The sequence below is a fragment of the Martes martes genome (genome assembly GCF_963455335.1).
Source record: "Martes martes genome assembly, chromosome: 14".
NCBI lineage: Eukaryota > Metazoa > Chordata > Mammalia > Carnivora > Mustelidae > Martes > Martes martes.
In genome coordinates, this window is record NC_137902.1 from 16,112,212 (window position 1) to 16,122,196 (window position 9,985).

The following is a 9,985-nucleotide window of genomic DNA, read 5'->3' on the forward strand; positions in this document are numbered from 1 at the left end:
ATGCTGACCACGTTTCTTCCCGCCCCTGGGAGTCTGCTCTGCTCCGTGCTTTCCTCCCTGTAAAGAAAGTCATACTCATTTCAGTCTTTCCCATGCTGGATGGTTTCTCGCTTGTTAGTGGGGGAAATTTTCTCAAGGAGCCATTGCCATTTCATGTATATAACATTTGCTTTTGTGGCTAGGTGCATATCTGAAGCTTTGAGAATAATATTGGGGCTTACCCAGAAATTTGCAAGCTTGCTTTCAAGGGTGAGTGAAAAATACGGTTTTTCCCATTAAGGACTCAGTTGTGCTGCATTGGGAAGGGGTAGTGTACCCTTCTGTGGGGGCTTTTTAGAAGATGGACATGCACCCCCCACTCTGGGTCTCCACACCTCATTTCATGGTGCTTGGGGACCCACAGACTTAAACTGGCTGCTGGAAACGTGGGGAGAGCCCCCGTGTCACAGTCTGTACGGGTTGCTGACTTCCCTCGGCGTGAAGCTCACAGGTTTGAGGTTAGCCTTTATGGGCATGATTGGAATCTTTGCCAATTGGGCATGTATTGACAAAGACCCAGTAATCATCCTGAAAACTACCAAGATGATCCCAAAGAAGACACCGAGGCATATTTTTGATAAGCCCAGCTAGCACGTGGCAGGTACATTAGTGAACAGAAACCCACATTCTCAAAACACTCAGGTTTGGGTTCTAGAACTGGGCAGGGGACAAAATCATCATGGAGGCCCACCAGTAGCCAGAGCAGAGATGGAGAACCCAGAATGTGTCCCCCCACCCCGCCCCCCACCCCCGCCACCCCCGGCTGTGGCCGCACACATGGATTATGTCACCGCCACTTCCAGCAGTTACTATTTTAACCAGGTAGTGCCTGGTCTCTGCCTGCTGGAAAGTCATCGAGCGTCCTTCCTCCTGTCTCCCTCTCCCCCCAGCAGTGACAAATTCTAGCCCTTTCTGCAGGAGACATGTTCTGCCCAGAATAGACCTTGGCTCCTGGGCCACCAGTTGCAAACCGGTCTTCATGACCGAGGGGCTCTTGTTCCCTCTGCTTTAAGAAGTGTCCCCAGAGGTCAGGCCCAGTGGGAACTCGGTGAGTGTCCCCTCCCGAGGCAGGGAGGAAAGGGGAAATGAGCTTGTCGAGCAAAACATTGCTCCTACCGATTTCACTTCCGTTTCAGAAGGCAAAGTGACAGAGGGTGCTCCAGGCTCCCAGAGGGTAAGGGGGAGGCAGGGAGAGCATTAAGAAGAGAAGTAAAAAGGTGGCCCCTGCCTGAGCAGTGGGAGGGATGCCCTTCAGTTACCCTTGAAGGCGGTGAGTCCTAGTCGAGGGTCTGTTTTAATTGGAATTTGGTCCACCTGAAGAAGTTGAGTTTTTCTCAGAATGTCATTCTTTGTGTGTCTCTCAAATAGGAAATGTGAATATTGGGTAAATCAAGGCAGATAAGGAGGGACATTTTAGCTTTCCTCTGGGGCAAATAGAGAGTGGCTACAGGGGACCCTGAATCATTTTCCAGTGCTGCCTAGTATCAAAGGAATGTTTTGCTGTAAATACGAATGGAACCAAAAGGCACCTAAAATGAAAGGAACATTCTTTGTGTCCGCGTGCACGCGTAACCCCTTGGGCAATTTGACAGAGAAGAAATAGTAAGTAAATCAGAGCCCCATTACACATTAGCAGCTCTGAAGCAGGGGGGTTTTCCCCCTTAAGTCAGTCCTTTTATTTGATAAAGGATTTTCACATTGGGGCATGTGGACTAAAGTTCACTCTGCTTCTTGACTGGGTTTTCACCACCTTGAGCCTGTCTTCATTTGCTTGTGCTGCCGTTAACAAAATTCTGCAGACTGGGTGGGTGGTTAAATGACAGAATTTATTTGCTCACAGTCTTGGATGCTAAAGTCCAAGATCAAGGTGCCGGTAGGTTTGTTTCTTTTCCGAGGTCTCTCTCCTTGCCTTGCAGATGGCCGCCTTCTAGCTGGGCCCTCCCACTGCTGTCTCTGTGAGCACAAGCCTGATGTCTTCCTTGCTCTCTGTGTCCTAATGTCCTCTACTTTTAAGGACACCAATCATATTAGATTAGGGCCACCCTAACAACCCCCTTTTTATGTAATCATTTACTCCATTGGGTATGGGGTCAGTGTAATCCATTATCTACAGATCACGCAAAATAGCAAGTTGGCCCGATGAATTTTATAGGAAATTTCGTTAAGCAAGAGCAGACTCCTAATTTCTCTTCCTATGTAGCTTCTGGGGAGCTTCGCTGAAAATATCTCTTGCCTTCAACAACTTCCCCCTGACTCTTCCTTCCGCAATCACAGACGGCTGTTCAGGATCTGAAGGTTCAGAAGAAGTTGGAGGTCATCCTGGGTTTGAGCCTGGGGCCACACAGGCTACACAGAGTCTGGAAAAAAAAAGCAGATTCTGTCAGTTTTAGAGGCTGAACACCTGATAGAGTGAGGCAAACCTAAGTTCAATGAGAAGCAATGGCCAGTTACACACACCGCACGCATACACACACAACATGCACACACACACACACACGAGTGCACAGAGACCAGAAAAGTTTGCACCTGTCCTTGCATAAAGAAAGTAGCATTGGTATTTGTTACTGGTAGGGATTCCCAGCCTGTGCTAAAGAATGCCCTTTGTCCATAGAGGGTAAAATAATACTGTCACCGCCCTTGACCTCTCTCTCTCTCTCTCTCTCAAATTTTGAAACTTCAAAACTGAATGAGGAGCATAATACCCAAGTCTGCTATGTCAGCCATGGGAACCCCTTGTCTGTTGGCTTCAATGTCATGTGATGGGGTGTAGGCAGGATGGGAAATGGAACTACATCCTCTTTGGGTGTCCGAGAGCTGAGTGGCAACACCTTGATTTCTTTCTGGTGCCCAGTCCCCATTCTGAAGTGCCAGAGTGCCAGGAAGGAATAGAAAGTCTAGAGCACAGGACAAAACCCGGTGATAAACTGAGGCAGATACTGGCCTCTGGCACCAAGGCGGGAAGGAAAAACAAGAGAACCACGGGAAAGTACAGCTTGCTGCATGAAAAGAGCCAACTCCAAAGAATGGGAAGAAGAGGGACCTCTGGAATTTAACTTTTTACTTTGGACCAACAGAGTATTTTGTAGCCCAGAAACACTTTTCCTTTGGACTCCAACCTTGCTTTATGTCCAAAACGGGACTGGAAATGGGCATTAGGAAGCCAAAAATATCAAACAACCTCAGATCCTTGGTTAAAAACATTAGCAGCAACACACGACAGAGCTCACCTCCCCCATTCTTCACATTTCATTGTGAGAGGAAAACCACAGGCCGAACTTAGCAAATGGTGTTATAATGAACTCACAAACCTTCATGCGCTCGCTAGTGGTTTCTGAATCTCTGAGGCTCCAAAGTAATGTAAGATGGTCTTATTTAATACGCGTTGCGGAAGGAGGAAACATAAACACATTTTTAGTCTCTTTTTGCTAAACATCCCTTTCGTTTACTGTTTCTAGGCTCAAAGGAATGGTCTTCTGGTGATTTATCTACATAAATTTGGGATGAAAGGAGTTAACATGTGTCAGTCAGGGTTCTTAATAGCAAGTAACAGAGGCCAAGTCTGGCCCCTTAGAGCAGAAAGGAATTTATCCAAGTGTGTTAGATACTTCTAGAATCCCAGGAGGGCTAGACAATGAAGCCTGGAGGCTATGCAGTCAACAACAATCCCCAAAATCAATCCTTGAGCTGTTCCTAGGGATTGTTCTACTGCCTTCTCCGTGAGCAAAGGGATTGTTGCTTGCACTGTGACCCCTCTCAGATCTATGAGCTGGTTGCAGTGCCCACCACCCTAGGCAGCATGCCCCCAAATCCTAACCAGCTTCTCTGGTTCTCGGGTTGTTCCTCCTTCTCCAGAGATCGCTATGCAAATCTTCCCCAGCCCCAATCTCTTTTGGGAAACCCAACCTTGTCCAGTGGAAGGGGGCTCATGCTCTAGAACTATCCGCCCCAATGCACCCTGGTTGCTTGTGCTCAGGTTGGCATTGTTCTGTCTGGAGTAGCACCTGGGGTGGTCCAGACCCCATGATCTCTGAATCCTCGAGGCTGGGTCTCCTTTTTCCCAGTTCTGCCATGAGTATGGCAGGCACTCTGGATTCTGTGACTACCTGACCCTTAGAGCGAGCTCATGCATAGCTCCGAAGGAGGGACAAGAAGCCTCACAGGGCAGTCTAGTGTAGACTCATATCGAAGGAGACAATTCTCACATACATTTCAAGGTTCTCTTCCGACACAGCGAGCCTTATTTCTATGCAGAGTGGTCCCACCTTGGAGTAGTCCAAGCTAGTAAAGAACCCATGGTACTTCCTGTTGACTAGTCCCATTGACATCCTGGCAAGCGCTCCTGGCTGACCATTTATGGAGAGGACTTACCGTCTTTTTGTTCTCCATCTCCCTCTTAGGGGTGGAAGGCAGTATGGGACCTGGTGCCACTTTTTCCCATTACTGTATCATGTGTCACCCTCCATTTATGAGTTCAAGGCCATATACTGAACATCTAATAGAGCAGAATCACCAGCTTAAGAACGAACTATGCCTATTTTTCTCAGCTATAAGCTCATCGGAAAGAGTGAGAGGTATTTTTTTTCCTTTTCTCAACAGAGGGACCAGGTTCTGTGTTCTGGGTGTCTGGACTTCTGTCTCAGGGGAGCATTAGATGCCTTTGTTTTCAATCATCTAGGAGACAGGACTCAACCCAACTGGGGTAAGGAGGGCTCCATGGGTTGAAGCGGAGGGGAGGAGGGTGGTAGGGGTGGAGCTCCAAGGCTGGTTGGAGGGAAGGAGGGGAGATCTTGAAATAGTGAAGACCCAACCCAGTCTGCAGGCACTACCTGATGAACGGTGACACTTTGGACCACCAGGGCTGGTCACCTGGAAGACAGAGAATGATCAGGTACTGCTGTGTGTGACTCTAACAGCCCAGGCAAGTGACCCCCACTACTGAGCCTGGCATGCAAGGAGGGGTGCACAGGGCATTAACGGCCTGCCAGCACCCGGACTGGTTGGCCTGGACTCATGCAGCTAGCGAGGTTCACCTCGGATGGAACGGCAGCCCGGGGCAGACGGCTGGGGACCACACCCACAAGTACAGCTAATCCTGGAACAACACAGGTTTGAACTGCTCGGGCCCGTTGATTCGTTATACCAACTAAACCCCCAACTTTATTTGGATGTCTCCAGTTTTTCCACTAATGCCCTCTTTCTGTTCCAGGATCCAATCAAAGGGGCCACATAGCATTTAATCAGCAAGCCTCTCCAGTCTCCTCCAGTCTATGACAGCGTTTCTGTCTTCCCTAGTTTTTCATGACCTTGACCGTCCTAAGGAGTGGTGGCCAACTATCCTGTAGAATGTCTCCCAAACTGAGTTTGTCAGATATTTTTCTCATGCTTGGAATGGGGTTGTGGGATCTGGGGAAAAAAATCCCACAAGGGTGAAGTGCTCTTCTCATCACATCCTGCCATCAGAGGGTCCATGACACCCACATGACATCACTGATCATGTCAGCCTTCATCGCTCAGTGGACGTGATGTCTGCCAACTTTCACCACTGTCAAGTTACGAATCCCAGTTCCCTAGTCTCTTCTTCTAAAACCACCCAGCCCTTTTTTATTTGCAATAGAAAAATAAAGAAATAGGGTGCTGCTTGCAACTGAGTGTCACGGAAGCGTTCTTGACTGTTATATTTATATTTGAGCAAGGGTTTTCTTGAAGCCCTCTGCCTCGACCAAAAGTAGCAACTCTAATGGTAGGAATTTCAGGCTCTGTGACAGTTGGGTGTGGGCGTGTGGGCCTGGGTGATAAATGCAAGCAGCGTTCTCCATCCTCCCGCTCAGGCAGGGCCCTGCGCCTCGGCCTATATATAGGACCAGAGCATAGAGTAGCCTGTTCATAAAATCTTGGTACAGATTTGAACACTCAACACACCCACGCACATTCAAGGGAATATCCTACCACTTATTTGCTAACACGGGGTAGAAGTGCAGATTCGGAAGGGGTGATGATTGTTTACCCAGGACAAATTAAGCATCTTTGGTGGAGAGCGTCACTGGAGAGGAATATGGCCCCCTTTCTATTTCCGGTCCAACTTGTTCCCAACGAGACAGTCACTCCATTTTGAGAGTAAGGCCCTCCCCCCATCCTTGAAATTGGAAGCTACATGAAGATAGATATGAAAATAAGCATACAGCCCCCTCCCTCAGTGTTCATGCTCCCCGCACAGAGAGATGCTGTTGCAATTATTTGATCTTATGGCTGCCTGTTTCCGCTCTGGATATGACTTCAAGGATCTCTTCTTTTCTTAAATGCCTCCGATGACCCGAAGAGGTATGGATGGACTTTCAGGTTTAATGCTTTAGACGGAAAGTACATTCCTGGGGTTGGGGTTGGGATCAGCAGAAAGACTATGGATCATTCAGAACCTCCGCGATGACAAAGTGCTTGTTGGAACCTTGCAGAAGTTGTTTATTGGGCTTCTGACTCGTACAGAAACAAAGAATTTAGCAACAGATTTGGAGCAATAAAGCATGGTAATGTTTGTTCACACTTCGTGCTGTCAGAATTAAGATTCAGTTCCATAAGCCCTCGACTTGGGTCCTTCACAGAAACCATCTCATAATATCCCTTCACGTGGGCTGTGTTACAGCAGTTCTGCGGGAGGTGAGAGCAAGGCACGGATTTGATGGAAGGCTTTTCAAGTGAGTGGAGATTAGGAAGTGGCCTCGGGGGGTTCTGAGTTCAGAAAGGCACTCTAGTGTCCGCTCAAGATCAAGGGTGAAGCTAGCCTCCCACACCCACCTCATTTTAAACCTTCTCTTTTATTCAGCCCTTTTGCTGGAAGTTGGACTGCAGGGCAGAGGATTAGAACAAGATTCTGCCTCTGCTCCTAAGAGGCTCACAGTTTGGAGGGGGTGACCACAGGAAAAGGAGAATGGGAGACAGAAGGATGAACAGTGGCTGGAATTACCCAGGTGATGAGGTGGGGTGGGAAGAGCAGGGCATTCTAGGCAAAGACAGGGGCAGGGGCACCTAAAAGCCCCAGAGGCAGGGCGGGAGAACTCCAGGTAGTGAAAACTAACCAGCCTCCATGGAAACAATGGGATTTTGCTTCTCTTAAAACAAATGGCATAACACATTAAACTTCTTTTGGAATTAACATGCCAACAGAGCTAAGGAAATCTGGGGAAAGGATAACGGGAAGAGAAAGGAGCCTTAAATGTTAAAGGAGATCAGAAAGCTGCTTTTAAATGTTATGCTCTGTGCATAAGAATTGATAAATGGATAGACAGAACAGACCACTTAACCTTAAAGAGACCCCAGGACATTTCTGTATTTAATAGATCGTAAGGAACTAATGGAGGAAGATGTGAATTATTCAAAAAGTGGTAGAGAAATTGGTTGTTTGTAAGAGATTGAAGTTACAGCCTCATCTGATATATTAAAATACATTATAGATGGCTTAGCATAAAAGTAAAACATGAAGCCTTTTAAACACAGAAGAAAATGTCACAATTGAACACTTTCTAAGTACCACATCAATTGAAGAAATTGTTCTGAAAAAGAATGAGATTTTTCCACAAAATAAAAGAAATTCTTCTGTATCTAAAGAAACACTAAACAATAAAAAGGCAAATGATAAACTGGCAAAAATATTTTGACACTATGATAAAGGATTAATAGCTTTCTTTTACAAGCAGACTTTACAAAATATTAAGAAAAAGTACACCAGAAAAACAGGCAACGGACATGAACAGAAGTGCACACACCCAATAAAAGTTAAAGAATGTTCAACCTTGGAGGTAACGAAAGAATGCACAATAGGGGTGCCTGGGTGGCTCAGTGGGTTAAAGCCTCTGCCTTCGGCTCAGGTCATGATCCCGGGGTCCTGGATGGAGCCTCATATCGGGCTCTTTGCTCAGCAGGGAGCCTGCTTTCCCCCTCCCCCCGCCTGCCTCTCTGCCTATGATCTCTGTGATCTCTGTCTGTCAAATAAATAAATAAAATCTTAAAAAAAAGAATGCACAATAAAATGAAAAAATAGTATATGTTCACCTGTCCAAGTGGCAAACATTTCAAAAGAAGGGACTCTGGCAATATGTACTATGAGCCGCGAAAATGTGTTCATTACCTTTGACCCCAAATTCTACCTTTAAAGATCTACCTGAAGGCTAGAATTTTGAAAATAATAACCCCCCACCTTTTTTTTTAAAAGATTTATTCATTTACTTTAGAAAAAGAGAGAGGAGGAGGGAGGAGCAGAGGGAGAGAATCTCAAGCAGACTCCCCTGGGGGGCTCGATCACAAGACCCCGAGATCATGACCCAAGCCGAAATCAAGAGTGGGAAGCTCAGTTGACTGAGCTACCCAGGCGGCCCCAACAACACTGTTTTTAAAAGCAAACTCCCCTTCCATAAATGTATGTAGGACCTAAACCTACACATTACAGCTCTTCTCTTTCACATCATTTTACAATATTGTGAAGAGAAAGGGTTTGTAGTCAGATTATTGAGTCCCTCGGAGAGAAGCAACAGGGAAGTTACTTAACCTTTCTGAACTTCAGTTTCTTAATCTTTAAAACGGGATTTTGCTGTTAGAGCAATTCTTGTAGTTGAGGGAGGACACCTACTAATCACTCAATGAATTGTGGAGTCGCGGTTTCCATGTCCTCACCACGCTGATCCAAGCCCTAACATGCATTTGCTCCTTTGACTTCAAATATCAGGTAAACTACCATTATGCATTTAGGATTCTGGTAGAGAATGGGAAGATGGCAGAGGAGGAGAGAGGGAAGGAATTTTAAGAAAATCCTAAGGATCTTGGTATATGCTGGAGAAAAGTGGGCACCATGAAGAATAAAGTAGTCCAAGTGCTCACATGGGAAATGGAAGCCTCTAGGAGCTAAGTATTGATCAGCTTAGGCAAATAAATAAATAACTTAATATTTGACCAGACAAGCTTTTGGGACACATCTATAGTGAAGGAAGCACCTAAACTTTTGCTCTGCCTTTGCCTGAAATATCTGACGTGCCAGTCAGCAACGCCCGCCTTCCTGTGTGAGACACATAGCACTTGTGTCAACCTAAAGGCTCGTGGTGTCTCTGCCTAATGGAGGAAACTCAAAATGGGCATAGAGACTTGGCTGGCAGGACAACGCCCAGGTGGGGTGATGTCCAGCCTCTTCCAGATTCCCACTGAAGAAACACGAACCGCCTGCCTTAGAGCTGGAAACTAAGGAAGACTGGCTGCCATGTGCCCGAAACACGGAGGAAGTTCTGTCATCTATAGCTCAGACTCCAGCAGATTAAAGTAGGGATGACTCCATGTGGGGCTGACTGTGTAATGCAGACCGTGGGCAAACTCTCTGCCCCGGAGAACCCAGCCTGAAACACTTCAAAGCCTGACCCGCCGTATCTGTGAATTCCTGGGGCTTATGTTCTCACGATCCCTTCTGTCTCTGCCCCCTCGGGCCCCACACCACCCCTGCTTGGCCCCATATCAGTCTGGCCAGAAACTCCAACCCTTCAACACTTTCCACAGAGAATTCCCTCAGAACAGGCATGTCATGAGCTCAGTGGTCTTAAGGCGGTTGGTTCCCCCCCCCACCCCGCCCCTGCCTCCGGGACAGTTTTGCCTCCCAGGGGACATCTGTGAGTGTCTGGAGACATTTTTGGTTGTCACAACTGGGGGAGGGATGCTAGTGGCTTCTAGAGGGTAGAGCCCGGGGATGCGACAGCCCACCACGGCAAAGAAGGATCTGGTCCCATGTGTCAATAATACTGATATCGAGAAACCATGCCTGAACTAAAGATGTGAGTGAAGGTGATGAGCCAGGTGTTGGCACCCAGTGCATGGGTACCTGCCATTTCTGTGTCTTCCCTTCCTCCTTATATTTTCTCTGCCCCGGCCCCCCGCCCCTGCCCCCTTACTTCTCAGGAGCAAAACGAATCCCTCTCCC